The following is a 16,445-nucleotide window of genomic DNA, read 5'->3' as shown; positions in this document are numbered from 1 at the left end:
TTTCTGTTGGCTGTCTAATATACTTTTATTTGATTGTAACTGTTTGACGAAGTTGCGGAAGTTTCGACTTCAACATAACTTTCCGAGTACAGTTGGCAATTGAGCGTTCTGCGTACAAGCGGCCTATGTTGTCTGTCTTGAGCAGTTTTGGCTAAAGTTGACTGTATCGGAGTTACTGTGTGACTTCGCTTGTTAAAATCAATCACTGTACCGTCAGTGATTGTGTGACGAGCCCTCTTCGTCTCCCTCAGAGGCGCATTTGTGTTGATAGGAAGTCTTTAGTCTGGAACAACCAGACCAGGATAATTTGTTTCGGGCTATACTCGCGACATTATCATCACTACGATGGGACGTAGAAGCAACCAGCCATCGCTTCCGGTACGCTAGATAGTGTCCTTGCAGTTAAGAAGACAGCTTGGTAATGTATGTCCGCAGCATCGGAAGATTAGGGAACTTGTTCTGTGATAATCAGAGCTCAGCAGAGCGCGTCTGTTCCCATCTTTTCTTATGTGGTTCTGTCTTGGAAGTTCATTGTCAGAGTTCTCAATATTGTAGCAGCAATTAATGTTGGGTTGGCTGGGTGTTTCTCTTAAGATTTGAGTTGCAAGGGATTGGCTCCACATACCAGTTTGTCATAAGTGTCACAATCTAGTTTATGGACAACTTCACCTTCACAGCATTTATTTGAGTATCCAATTTGATCCAATTTGATGTATTGTAAATGTTTCATGTGTTTTGTTTATGATTTTGAGTTTAGTCATAATAAATCAAATTGTTATTTTGGACAGAACTTTCATTCTGTTAATCAGTAGAGCAACCCTTTCATTTCTCACTACGTTACTGAAACTTTCCTTTATTTAATTAATGTCTATCAATTTAAATTATTGCAGGTGCCAAACTCTTTTCTACTCCACTTGCAGGGTCGATTACAGTCAGTTCACGTTTCTTCTTAATCCATGTGCAACAGCAAAAGTAGGAGTTAGAAAAGGGGGGGGGGGGGCATAGAGCATCATTTTCGTATGAAGATTCGAGAAGAATTTAGTGTTAAATACACTGCTAGCCCAGGCACCTCGCAAAATGCGTCATTCTTCTCACGATCTGTTATAACTAAACGTCACATTATGATCCACTGAGAGTTAAAGCTTAAACAATACGTAATCTGTAGCACAAAGGCCAAAATTTCGCATGTTCATTGTGGTGTTGAGCTATAGGGATATCAAGCATGTAGTTACAAAGTAAAGTAGCTAAGTAACTGTTATGTCTCCCGCAATGTCTTCACGTTGTTAAAATGTTATTGGACTTACTTATTAATGTACACTATGTGATCAAAAGTATCTGGACACCCCCAAAAACATGCGTTTTTAATATTAGGTGCATTGTACTGCCACCTACTGTCAGGTACTCCATACCAGCGACCTCAATAGTCATTAGACATTGTGAGAGAGCACAATGGGGCCCTCTGCAGAACTCACGGACTTTGAACGTGGTCAGGTGATACGATGTGATTTGTGTCATACATCTGTACGCAAGATTTCCACACTCTTAAAAATCCCTAGGTCCACTGTTTCCAATGTAATAGTGAAGTGGAAATGTGAAGGGACACATACAGTACAAAACGGTACAGGCAGATCTCGTCTTTTGACTGACAGAGACTGCTGACACACCAGCTGCGGTGGCCGAGCGGTTCTAGGCGCTTCAGTCCAGAACTGCGCGACTGCTACGGTCGTAGGTTCGAATCCTGCCTCGGGCATGGATGTGTGTGATGTCCTTAGGTTAGTTAGGTTTAAGTAGTTCTAAGTTCTAGGGGACTGATGACCTCAGATGTTAAGTCCCATAGTGCTTCAGAGCCATTTGAACCATTTTTTAGGCTGCTGACAGTTGAAGATGGTCGTAATCTGTAATAGGTAGACATCTACCCAGACCATCACACAAGAATTCCAGACTGCATCAGGATCAAGTACTATGACCGTTAGGAGGGAGGTGAGAAAACTTCATTTTCATGGTCGAGTGGCTGTTCAAAAGCCACACATCACGCAGGTAAATGCCAAACGACGCCTCGCTTGGTGTAAGAAGCGTAAACATTGGGCGATTGAACAGTGGAAAAACGTTGTGTGGAGTGACGAATCACGGTACACAATGTGGCGATCCGATGGCAGGGTGTGGGTACGATGAATGCCTGGTGAATGTCATCTGCCAGCGTATGTAGTGCCAACAGTAAAATTCGGAGGATGTAATGGTGTGGTCGTGTTTTTCATGGAGGGGGCTTGCACCTCTTGTTGTTTTGCGTGGCACTATCACAGCACATGTCTACGTTGATGTTTTAACCACCTTCTTGCTTCCCACTGTTGACGAGCAATTCGGGTATGGCGATTGCATCTTTCAACACGATCGAGCACCTGTTCATAATGCATGGCCTGTGACGGAGTGTTTACACGACAACAACATCCCTATAGTGGACTGGCCTGCACAGAGTCCTTACCTGAATCCTACAGAACCCTATGGGATGTTTTGGAACACCGACTTCTTGCCAGGCCTCACCGATCGACATCGATGCCTCTCCTCAGAGCAGCACTCCTTGAAGAATGGGATGCCATTCCCAAAGAAACCTTCCAGCACCTGATTGAACGTATGCCTGAGAGAGCGGAAGCTGTCATCAAGCATAAGGGTGGGCCCACACCACACTGAATTCCAGCGTTACCGATGGAGGGTGCCACGAACTTGTAAGTCGTTTTCAGCCAGGTTTCCGGATACTTTTGATCACATAGTGTAATAGAAGTATGTTCTGTATATTTGATGTTATGTACATATAAGAGAGGTCTCTCTCTCTCTCTCTCTCTCTCTCCCTCTCAGGAGTGAGTGGACCATGTCAATAATTTAAAAATTAAGAACGAAATATGCAAATGTGAACAAGTATTCAACACACATTGATAATTTGCTAAAACGAACTACCACTCAGAATGTAAAGCATAGAAAAGAGTGACACATTTGCAAAAAAAATTAAATATTAACTTAGTCTCGCCCTCTATAATATAAAAAATGAACACTTACGAGCTAATTCATTTAGGACACTTCTTTTCCAAACAAGAACATCTTCAACTAATGTACATCTTCAGCCACAAAAATCACGTTTTTCGTCATTTTACTACAGCAAATTTTACCAATACCGACGTGTTTAAGAGACATTCTCAGTGAACTGGTGTTTTGAAATAGGATTTATTCATATGACATAAGATAAATGAGCTGCTGCTGTAATTCAGCTGCTAGAATGGCTGTCCATCCTTTATAATTACATACTAACTCTAAACTAGTTTTTCGAGTTTCTGAAAATAAACTCATGTTGTTGGGATGCCATAACGAACACTGTTGAATATACACTGATCAGCTAGAACATTATGACCACGTACCTAATAGTCGATGTGTCCACCTCTGACACGGATAACAACGGTGCTACGTCGTGGCATGGCAGCAATAAGGCCTTCGTAGGTCGCTAATGGGAGTTTTCACATCTATACACACAAGTCAACTAATTTCCGTAAATTCCGAGGATGGGGGCGATGAGCTCTGGCACCAGGTTCAATCACATCCCAGACGTGTTCAATCAGGTTCAGATCTGGCGAGTTGGGGAGCCAGCACATCAATTGCAATATGCCACTGTGTTCCTTGAACCGTTCCATCACATTCCCTGCCTTGTGGCATAGTGTATTATCTTGTTGAAAAATGCCACTGGGTAATATGATTGTCAAGAAGGGACGTAATTGGTCTGAAACCAGTATACGATACTCCTTGGCCATCATGGTGCCTTGCTCAAGCCCATGGATACCCATGTGAATGTTCCCCCAGAGCATAATGGAGATGTCAAGAGCTTGTCTCCATCCTGCTGTGCAGGTGTAAAGGAACTGTTCCCCTGGAAGACGACTGATTCGCAGCCTTTCCTCAGCAAGATGGAAAAGGTATCGGAATTCATCAGACCATTGAACACTCTGCCACTGCACCTATCTCCAGTCCCAATGGCTACGTGCCCATTTCAATCATAGTTGCCGATGTTGAGGTGTTAACATTGGCACATGCGTGGACTGTTGACTGCAGAGTCCTGTTGTTGATGTTCGGTGCACTGTGTGTTCAGCCACACTTCTACTCTGCCCAACATTGAAGTCTGATGTTAGTTTCACCACAATTCACTGCCTGTCCTTTTTTATTAGTCTGCTAGCCCATGACATCTGACATCTATAATGAGTGGTGACTGTCCAGTTCCACGACGTCTGGATGTGGTTTCACTTTAGTTTCACCACGTGCTGGAGACACTCAATCACCCAACAAGTCGTGCAGTTTCTGAAATGCTCATCCCGAGCCTCCAGGACATCACAATCAGCCCTCGATTAACTCAGACACATCGCGTGCCTCCCCCATTCTACACATGGACAACACGCTCAGTGAATATACATGCACTGTGCATGTGTCTCACTAGCAGTCAATACTCGCCATGTGACGGTGCTATTGCCTGGATGGGTTTACATTGATAGAAGGTCGATGGTAATAATGTTCTGTCTGATCAGTGTATGCATCATTGTATTCAGTGCTGGCTGGCTTCAACTTGTTTTTTTGCTTATGAATCAGGATGTCGTCTCACTTTCACGGTTGATGAAGACTTGTAAGGAAAAATAGTTAGTACAACTTTTATGAACTTAATTCTTATAAACAATTTAATCTCTTCCTTATCCAGTAGAAGTATAAGGACATAGAGTTACTAGCCACTCTATGAAATTCAAGCTCTTTTTGTAGCTCATCAGGCCTATATTCCTGTCTCGAGTGGTCATTTTTCTTTGCACATCTGTGACTAAATTGCGCTCGTTGAGAGAGATGTCTGCTGTGCTGTTTGGCAACTGAAAAACGAAAGTGAGGTTATAGGGAACTACACTTTTTACGAAAAAATCGAAATACAGTAATAAAATCTAGAAAGAAGCCATGATAACGCAACTCATTCATAATCAAAGTAAAACTAATAATGAGTGTTCTTTTCAAAGCTGACGTGGTAAATTCTGTACACTCCCGAGAACTGTGAGAATAGAAAAAGTGTCGTCCAAACATTTTCAAGTATAATTACGAGTTTCTTTCCTCGACAAACTATCTAGAATGAAAGCACCTTTTTACTGTATCTTTTGTTTCTTATCTTCTTGATAAGTGCCAAATAATTCCAAAAATTATTTTTCTCGTCAAATAATTCCGTAATTTCATATTTGAAATAATTTTGATTTATCTATGTCTGGCTTTATTTATACACAGTGTAAACTTTTATCTGGAAAACGTAAATATCTCTTTGTTTTCAGATATTTCGTTTCTCTTGTAGCAGAACACTGCTAGTAAAAATACTAGGACCTCGTTCAGCACTTTTCAGCGTGACGTGAAACCATAGAAAACAACACAACAAAGCATAAGGACAGCACAAAACCCATTTCTATAATAGGAGCGAGCTTGACCAGAATAGGTTAACTGCAGAGGGTAGCAGATGGCACCATAGTCACCTGTTTCTGTGCATGCAATGTGCACAGCATGCTCCACTCTTAATGTGGATGGCTGTTGATTTACACACAGGCATGAAAGGTGCATGTACTTCGTAATCAGAAAGCAGATCATGTAAAACTGGCTTAAGGTGGAACAAGAGTAGATCCATTTAGCGGCAGTTGCTGAAGCTCGTAGGCGATGGTGAAGGAAGCAAGTTCATGGAAGAAAGTTAAATGCCTTTTAACATGCATATCTTAACGTAACTTTGCTTGACGGTGTACGAATAGGGCATTCGCATGTAAGTTGGCTTACACAAGCGGTGGTGCAGATTTGTGTCTAAGTAGTTTGTGCCTGTGAACTCCGAGACTGTTGGTTCAGGACTCCGGCTCGTAAAGCAGGAAATTCTACTGTGCTCTGTGTATGCAACTGTACTTCAAAATACAACAAAGTGTCACAGGCGGAAAGAATGATATAAATGGTCAAGGCAGTGGATCCTTAAGCAAAGGCAATTTCCACAAATTAGTTTGCATTGCTTGTTACACAGCGAAACCGGCACCTGACAAAATTATTTACAATGAACATGGAAGCATATAAAAATGTATTGAATTTCATAATTCCTCATGTAACACAGCATATTACTTGTATGTGAAGTGTGATTTCACCACATTAATTGCTAATAGTGACTTTACGATTCCTGGTGACAGGAAGAAGGTATAGGATTATAGAATTTTCGATGCTAGTGCCCAAATAAGCATTGTGCAAAATAATACCTGACATATGTGAACGTAAATACATTGTCCTGGCTATGAATTTCATGAAGACAAGCAAGGAATCTCAGATCGGTAATATATCAACTGTGACATGTCACTGGTAATACTGTTCCATTTTAGACCTGTTTGAGCTCCATACAGTCTAATAAATTATAGGACTGGCCAATGAGGTTTCTTTTACACTGTTTTTATCTGGGGATTTTCAATCCCCTACCAACCAGCAACCTGTTGCAAGTTTGTGCATGATAATACAGTGCGCTAGACGAGGATTCTTAGTCTATATGAAAAGATTTGCTTTTCATATTGTTGTAATGAACTGCACAGTTTACTTTTAATTCATCCTTGTTATGAACCTCATATTACATTAGGGAGGAAATGAATTAACACAGACGTGTAAGAATCACTATATCCCTGAAGGCACTGCTGTAAGAGGTTCTTTTATCAATTTAACACAATATTCTGACTGCATTATTCCATAGAATAAATACTTTTTTATTTTAGCTACACTACCGTGAAAGATTATGGCATGGGCCAGAATCGTGTGCAGTTATTCTAGCAGTATCTTTTGCATCTACACAATGAGAGAAATTTCTAAGCTCGAAGCAAACACAACTTATAAAATTACAGTGTCTGTGTTTGTCATTGTGACAACTACTCTTATAAAGGAATCAAACACACTGATCAGCCAGTCTGCTTGTCAGACACACGAACGATGCATGTAGCGTCAATGAGTGTGCTGTCTGTATGAGGAGAGCGCGCGATCTATCTGAGTTTGACCAACGGCAGACTGTGATGGCCCAGAGGTTTGGCATAAGCATTTCGGAAATTGTACGACTAGCTGGCTGTTCGAGGAGTGCTATGATAAGTGTCTTCAACGGGGGAAACCACATCCAGATGTCGTGGGATTGGATGGCCACCTCTCACTACAAATGTCGGACATTGTAGGCTGGACAGACTGGTAGCCGGCCGATGTGGCCGAGCGGTTCTAGGAGCTACAGTCTGGACCGCGTGACCGCTACGGTCGCAGGTTCGAATCCTACCTCGGGCATGGATTTGTGTGATGTACTTTGGTTAGTTAGGTTTAAGTAGTTCTAAGTTCTAAAGGACTGACGACCTCAGATGTTGATTCCCATAGTGCTCAGAGCCATTTGATTTGAACAGACTGGTAAAACAGAACAGGCAGCGAACTGTGATCGGACAGACATCAGACTATAATTCTGGGCAGATTACAAGTGTGTCTGAACGCAAAGTGCACTGAACGTTAACGATGGGCCTCCACAGCCGACGACCCAGGCGTGTACCAATGTTAACACAGCCAATAACATTCTTCTGGGTTTATGACCGCATTGTCAACCATAAAATTCCGACCTTAAGGCGACAATTGTAAGATGCCTTCATCAGGGTGTATTGATTACTGCTGAATGGGCTCTAGTTTGATTACTTATATACACTACTGGCCATTAAAATTGCTACACCACGAAGATGACGTGCTACAGACGCGAAATTTAACCGACAGGAAGAAGATGCTGTGATATGCAAATGATTAGCTTTTCAGAGCATTCACACAAGGTTGGTGCCGGTGGCGACACATACAACGTCCTGACATGAGGAAAGTTTCCAACTGATTTCTCACACACAAACAGCAGTTGACCCGCGTTGCCTGGTGAAACGTTGTTGTGATGCCTCGTGTAAGGAGGAGAAATGCGTACCATCATCTTTCCGACTTTGATAAATGTCGGATTGTAGCCTATCGCGATTGCGGTTTATCGTATCGCGACATTGCTGCTCGCGTTGGTCGAGCTCCAATGACTGTTAGCAGAATATGGAATCGGTGGGTTCAGGAGGGTAATACGGAATGCCGTGCTGGATCCCAACGGCCTCGAATCACTAGCAGTCGAGATGACAGGCATCTTATCCGCATAGCTGTAACGGATCGTGCAGCCACGTCTCGATCCCTGAGTCAACAGATGGGGACGTTTGCAAGACAACAACCATTTGCACGAACAGTTCGACGATGTTTGCAGCAGCATGGACTATCAGCTCAGAGACCACGGCTGCGGTTACCCTTGACGCTGCATCACAGACAGGAGCGCCTGCGATGGTGTACTCAACGACGAACCTGGGTGCACGAATAGTAGAACGTCATTTTTTCGGATGAATCCAGGTTCTGTTTACAGCATCATGATGGTCGCATCCGTGTTTGGCGACATCGCGATGAACGCACATTGGAAGTGTGTATTCGTCATCGCCATACTGGCGTATCACCCGGGGTGATGGTATGGGGTGCCATTGATTACACGTCTCGGTCATCTCTTGTTCGCATTGACGGCACTTTGAACAGTGGACGTTACATTTCAGATGTGTTACGACCCGTGGCTCTACCCTTCATTCGATCCCTACGAAACCCTACATTTCAGCAGGATAATGCACGATCGCATGTTGCAGGTCCTGTACAGGCTTTTCTGAATACAGAAAATGTTCGACAGCTGCCCTGGCCAGCACATTCTCCAGATCTCTCAGCAACTGAAAACGTCTGGTCAATGGTGGCCGGGCAACTGGCTCGTCACAATACGCTAGTCACTACTCTTGATGAACTGTGGTATCGTGTTGAAGCTGCATGGGCAGCAGTACCTGTACACACCATCCAGGCTCTGTTTGACTCAATGCCCAGGCGTATCAAGGCCGTTATAACGGCCAGAGGTGGTTGTTCTGGGTACTGATTTCTCAGGATCTATGTACCCAAATTGCGTGAAAATGTAATTACATGTCAGTTCTAGTATACTACATTTGTCCAATGAATATCCGTTTATCATCTGTATTTCTTCTTGGTGTAGCAATTTTAATGGCCAGTAGTGTAGTATGGAGGGGATATGAGGGTGATGAGGAAGGGTATTAGGTGTTCTTTTACTGGTCTTTGCATTAAGTGTTGTCATTGGCGGAAATAGGGGTTTTCCATTGGAGTTTCCTTTATTGCTTGCCATTGGTGGAAATCGGTGAATAGGAAACTGAGCAGCTACTGCAGCGTAGCGCTGTTTACTAACTGCCTAGTATCAACTAGGGTGCGTCAGCACACTGTGTACCCTCCGTCGCTGTGGACTATCGCACGCCTGTTGCTTTGCGAGAGCTGTCCTTCCGCAAGGCTGTCACTGCTGGCAGCCAAGACGGTGGGAGCGGGTACCCGTGCTCTCTATACATGCTGTCGGGTCGCTTGGCTGTTTCTATAGCTTTTCTGGTCTTCCTTCTCAAGCTAAACGGCTGTTTCGCCAGTACGCGGGCCTCTCGAAATTCAGTCTTCATCCTGCACTGTTCCTGGAGTTCTGCCACCGCTGATTTGTTGTATTGTTGTTGTTTATCTCTCCTCTTCAGATAACCTTGTGCTTATTGTACGTCTCGTCTCGCCTACATGCACCACTCCACATTCGCACCTGATTTCATAAACTCCGGTGGCATGAAACTTGTCAATTCTATCTTTCGTTGAGCCCAGTCTTTTATTTTGTTGTTGCTACGAAAAATCGGCTTAGTACCTGCCCAACGGAGAATTTTGCCCAGACGTTGAGTGACCCCTTGTACGTATGGTAGCAGGACGGTGTTCCGTGCTTCGTTCTACATTTCCCTATTGCCCTCCTCCTTTGGCGCCATAGTTTTATGAATCATCCTCATGTCGTAGCTATTAACTCCAAAAATGGACCTGATACGGATATTCAGCTTTGAAATTGCGTTCATCGCTGATCGTGTAGGCTCTCTTAGTTAAAGTTTGCAGGGCCGATTTCTTTTGAAGAGGATGTTGGTTGGACGTGGCATGCAAGTACCTATCTGTGTTGGTGGTATTTCTATAAACTCTGAGTCGAAGCCTCCCATCAGGCTTACAGTAAACTTCCACATCAAGAAAAGGCAATAACCCGTTCTTTTCTATCTCCATGATGAAGTGAATTTTGCTGTGTTGCTGATTGAGATGTTGGTGGAAGTTCTGAAGCTCTTCTTCTCCATGTGACCAGATGACAAAGTTATCGTCAATGTATCACAGCCATCATTATGGGCGTAACGGTGCAGACTGGAGTGCTGTTTCTTCGAACGTTTACATATAAATGTCTGTTCCGACAGGCGATATGGTGCCTGTGGAACGTAGGGAATGAGTCTTCAGGCAATGTCAAAATTCATCCTAGTTTGTTTCAGTAGCACTTGCGTCGATTTCATTATCTTGGCCATTGTACTGACATGTCATTAACCTATTGTTCTCCTTTGACTGACAGATGCTTAACCCATTTTTCTCCTAAAATGAACCTTCCTTTCGACTGATAGGTCCTTAACCTACTGTCCCCAACACCCCAACCCACCCCACCCCCTCAGGAAACCTCCAACCCACCCACTCCCTTCCCACCTAGCCCCTAAGGGTACACTTTCGGGTCTGAGTTATTGGAATAGAGCATCTCACTCTTATCAGTTTGATTGACTACTTAATTAAATTGATCAATTAATTAACCCCTCCGCCTCTGGTAAACCCCCACCCTCTCCCCTCCCCTCTCCCCCACCGCTCGCCCCTCCCCTCCCCTACCTGAAAATTAGCTGTTCAGTGTTGGAGAGGAAGAATCTAATGACAGGAAATTCAAGGGAATGTTGTTTATTTATAAAAATTCAGTTTTCAGGAGTTAGATTTTCTTGCTCATCATTCGATGCTGGTCTTTCAGGCCTTGTAAGAAGTAATTACATCGATCGCTTTCCTTTTTCTATTCCGACTGCAAAAGGAATACCATAATGGAACTCACACCTCATGTAGTTACCCAGTTAAAAATCTTTCGATCACGAAGCACTCATCGCCCGCCACCCCCTCTCCACTGGACCCCACAGAACGACACCGCACATGCTGCCAGGAGTCGGGCTGCAGCGGCGGACCCCGCGAAGTGACGACGCGACCGTCAGCTGCCGAACCACGTGCAGGTGTCAGTTCGGCTGCCTCAAGGATGAGGCGGCGGCATCCCTTTCATACAAGACACCTGAGAAGTACCTGTCGAAATACACTCCTGGAAATGGAAAAAAGAACACATTGACACCGGTGTGTCAGACCCACCATACTTGCTCCGGACACTGCGAGAGGGCTGTACAAGCAATGATCACACGCACGGCACAGCGGACACACCAGGAACCGCGGTGTTGGCCGTCGAATGGCGCTAGCTGCGCAGCATTTGTGCACCGCCGCCGTCAGTGTCAGCCAGTTTGCCGTGGCATACGGAGCTCCATCGCAGTCTTTAACACTGGTAGCATGCCGCGACAGCGTGGACGTGAACCGTATGTGCAGTTGACGGACTTTGAGCGAGGGCGTATAGTGGGCATGCGGGAGGCCGGGTGGACGTACCGCCGAATTGCTCAACACGTGGGGCGTGAGGTCTCCACAGTACATCGATGTTGTCGCCAGTGGTCGGCGGAAGGTGCACGTGCCCGTCGACCTGGGACTGGACCGCAGCGACGCACGGATGCACGCCAAGACCGTAGGATCCTACGCAGTGCCGTAGGGGACCGCACCACCACTTCCCAGCAAATTAGGGACACTGTTGCTCCTGGGGTATCGGCGAGGACCATTCGCAACCGTCTCCATGAAGCTGGGCTACGGTCCCGCACACCGTTAGGCCGTCTTCCGCTCACACCCCAACATCGTGCAGCCCGCCTCCAGTGGTGTCGCGACAGGCGTGAATGGAGGGACGAATGGAGACGTGTCGTCTTCAGCGATGAGAGTCGCTTCTGCCTTGGTGCCAATGATGGTCGTATGCGTGTTTGGCGCCGTGCAGGTGAGCGCCACAATCAGGACTGCATACGACCGAGGCACACAGGGCCAACACCCGGCATCATGGTGTGGGGAGCGATCTCCTACACTGGCCGTACACCACTGGTGATCGTCGAGGGGACACTGAATAGTGCACGGTACATCCAAACCGTCATCGAACCCATCGTTCTACCATTCCTAGACCGGCAAGGGAACTTGCTGTTCCAACAGGACAATGCACGTCCGCATGTATCCCGTGCCACCCAATGTGCTCTAGAAGGTGTAAGTCAACCACCCTGGCCAGCAAGATCTCCGGATCTGTCCCCCATTGAGCATGTTTGGGACTGGATGAAGCGTCGTCTCACGCGGTCTGCACGTCCAGCACGAACGCTGGTCCAACTGAGGCGCCAGGTGGAAATGGCATGGCAAGCCGTTCCACAGGACTACATCCAGCATCTCTACGATCGTCTCCATGGGAGAATAGCAGCCTGCATTGCTGCGAAAGGTGGATATACACTGTAATAGTGCCGACATTGTGCATGCTCTGTTGCCTGTGTCTATGTGCCTGTGGTTCTGTCAGTGTGATCATGTGATGTATCTGACCCCAGGAATGTGTCAATGAAGTTTCCCCTTCCTGGGACAATGAATTCACGGTGTTCTTATTTCAATTTCCAGGAGTGTATGTGTCTACCTAGACACCGTTGCTGCCACGACGTCCCATAGCCTTTGTCCCAGTGGTCCAGAGAGATGTTTCCATAGTGGATCACCCTAAGTGGGATGTTTGCATAGAGACTCACCCTCGCAGGCGCAGCTAAAAGGTTGTCAGTGTTATAATGACGTTAAACGTCTATGTACATAACAGCCAAATCTCCCTCTGGATGCGCTATAGAAATCTTCTGCAGTGTTCCCCAGAATAGCACAGGATGCATTCTTCATAGCGATCCTAACGGGACAGACTCATCCATTACATATCAGTCCATTCCCGGAAATTGTAAAGTGTCACAGAAATAGTTAACAGTCGCTTTTGTAGGAGCTTTCGTGATGTCTCAGCTTGTCTGCATGGAAATTCTCGTCCTAACAGGACCTGTTTACGAAAATAGCCCATAATAACACCGAATGTATTCTTCCTGACGGTCCTAACGAGACATCAAGTGTTCCCTTCCTGAAAATCGTGACGTCCTGCTTTCAACTGAAACCTTCCCTTAGAAAAATTTATGAATTACTGCTCTGGTAAACCCCTTACGTTATTTGGTTTTCAAACAGCTGAGCAGAACTGAATGTACTCAGACATTTCGCTCTTTACTTATCCTGATCAACACTAAACTGACACAATATTTTCAGCGCAACGCAACGCGATCCTACTTTCAATAATTCCTACAAAAGAATGGCCCTGACTAACAAATAACCTATACCTTTCACGAATCACTTACCTCACAAAAATCTTGATTACTCGGACTACTGCAATAGAGCGAGTGCCAATAATGCCAGCTAAATAAAAGATTCTAACTACTGAAGGCACTAACTGCTGATAGGCATACTTAACAAATGAAAGATTTTGATAGAGAACAAACAATATATTTACCTTAATAGTGTTCAAAAGTCATTATATATATATGACATCCAGTCTTACAAATTTACTGTCTCTGATGGACACACGTCCAGATCATCCGCTCTCAAAACTCTGCCATCTCTCTCCACACATCCACCACTGCTGGCAGCTCACCTCCAACTGCGGAACGCTACGCGTTGTTCAAATCCAACTGCCGAACACTACAGTAGCGAATATTCCAACAATGCCAACCAGCCACAGACTGCACACAGCACAGCCAGTGATATTCATACAGAGCGCTACGTGGCGTTACCAACAACATGCGTCTCAGAAACGGTAAACATTCTCACCTCTAAAAGCCCTCATCATGTCTGCGACCACTCGCAAAAACACGGTTCATCATAAAAGCACTCTAGTTGTTTGGAAAGAGAGCAGTGTCTAAGCACAGACGGGAAAAGCAGAACAATTACACAAACAGAATTGGAAGCACAGTCCTACAGAAGAGACAAATGGCTGGAATTTTCGGTGTCCTACAGCTACTGGTCTGGAGGTGCCCTAATGCCACAGTGGTGGATGAGAGACGGTGTCCACACCAGAGATGGATGGGATGCATCAACTTGTTTCAGAACTTCCCGTAGGTACTTTGCCTCCATCTTGTTCAAAAAATGGCTCTAAGCACTATGGGACTTAACATATGACGTCATCAGTCCCCTAGACAACTACTTAAACCTAACTAACCTAGGTACATCACACACATCCATGCCCGAGACAGGATTAGAACCTGCGAGCATAGCAGCAGCACGTTTCTGGGCTGAATCGCGTGGAACCGCTCGGCCACAGCGGCCGGCCCATCTTGTTCGAATCAGTTTGTAGAGGCACCGATGTCCCAGCACAAAGTATGTTTTGTGAATGAATGAAGCATTCTGATAAGTTCGATTTTACACAGAGTACGTGAAGGAACTTGGCCCCCTTCTTGCAGCGGTGTACCGTAGGTCGCTAGAAGAGCGTAGCGTTCCAAAGGATTGTAAAATGGCACAGGTCATCTCCGTTTTCAAGAAGTGACGTCGAACAGATGTGCAGAACCATAGACCTATATCTCTAACGTCTATGAGTTGTAGAATTTTGGAACACGTATTATGTTCGAGTACAATGACTTTTCTGGAGACTAGAAATCTACTCTGTAGGAATCAACATGGGTTTCAGAAAAAGACGATCGTGTGAAACCCAGCTCACGCTATTCGTCCACGAGACTCAGAGGGCCATAGACACGGGTACCCAGGTAGATGCCGTGTTTCTTGACTTCCGCAAGGCGTTTGATACATTTCCCCACAGTCGTTTAATGAACAAAACACGAGCATATGGACTATCAGACCAACTGTGTGATTGGATTGAAGATTTCCTAGATAACAGAACGCAGCATATCATTCTCAATGGAGAAAAGTCTTCCGAAGTAAGAGTGACTTCAGGTGTGCCGCAGGGGAGTGTCGTAGGACCGTTGCTATTCACAATATACATAAATGACCTTGTGAATGACATCGGAAGTTCACTGAGGCTTTTTGCGGATAATGCTGTGGTGTATCGAGAGGTTGTAACAATGGAAAATTATACTGAAATGCAGGAGGATCTGCAGCGAATTGGCCCATGGTGCAGGGAATGGCAATTGAATCTCAATGTAGACAAGTGTAATGTGCTACCAATACATAGAAAGAAAGATCCCTTATCATTTAGCTACAATATAACAGGTCATCAACTGGAAGCAGTTAATTCCATAAATGATCTGGGAGTACGCATTAGGAGTGATTTAAAATGGAATGATCATATAAAGTTGATCGTCGGTAAAGCAGATGCCAGACTGAGATTCATTGGAAGAATCCTAAGGAAATGCAATCCAAAAACAAAGGAAGTAGGTTACAGTACACTTGTTCGCCCACCGCTTGAATACTGTTCAGCAGTGTGGGATCCGTACCAGATAGGGTTGATAGAAGAGATAGAGAAGATCCAACGGAGAGCAGCGCGCTTCGTTACAGGATCGTTTGGTAATCGCGAAAGCGTTACGGAGATGATAGATAAACTCTAGTGGAAGACTCTCCAGGAGAGACGCTCAGTAGCTCGGTACGGGCTTTTGTTGTAGTTTCGAGAACATACCTTCACCGAGGAGTCAAGCAGTATATTGCTCCCTCCTACGTATATCTCGCGAAGAGACCATGAGGATAAAATCAGAGAGATTAGAGCCTACACAGGGGCATACCGACAGTCCTTCTTTCTGCGAACAATACGAGACTGGAATCGAAGGGAGAACCGGTAGAGGTATTCAAGGTACCCTCCGCCGCACACCGACAGGTGGTTTGCGGAGTATGGATGTAGATCTCATTCAATTTACCCGTCAAATTACTGATGCTGCAGGTGTGGAAGTTCTGTCTGCCTTTTTCTTTCTGCAGAGGAGACTTTTAGCGGCAAAACTACTTTGTACAGATCGCCATGTTACACTGACAGTTAAACCCTGCAAAAGTGGTCTACATATCACCAAATACATCCCACATACTCACCGTGCTGCTGTGCAGGGCCGGCAAAGGAAGCTGCCGCTGTAAACGCGGCCCTTGACCGCTGCTGCGGAAGTGCAACTCAGCCAGAGAGAGGCCAGCCGGCCGTGGGCAACCCCCACACCCCAGGAGGACCTGAGTGGTAAGGGTTGGAACGCTATCAATACTCTCAAGCGCGAACACTCGTCGTATTAAATCTTCTCAAATTTCCGAGGAGTATACACGCGACACGCGCGGTCCCAAAGGCGACTGGGTATTAGTTCACTATTCGCCAGCCCAGGGGGAGCCGTAAGCCACATCGTCATAAGCCAGAAGCTTTCCCGAACTCTCTG

This window comes from Schistocerca cancellata, chromosome 2, assembly GCF_023864275.1.
Source record: "Schistocerca cancellata isolate TAMUIC-IGC-003103 chromosome 2, iqSchCanc2.1, whole genome shotgun sequence".
Classification (NCBI taxonomy): domain Eukaryota; kingdom Metazoa; phylum Arthropoda; class Insecta; order Orthoptera; family Acrididae; genus Schistocerca; species Schistocerca cancellata.
The sequence above is the reverse complement of the archived record's forward strand: the minus strand, read 5'-3'. Positions refer to the sequence as shown.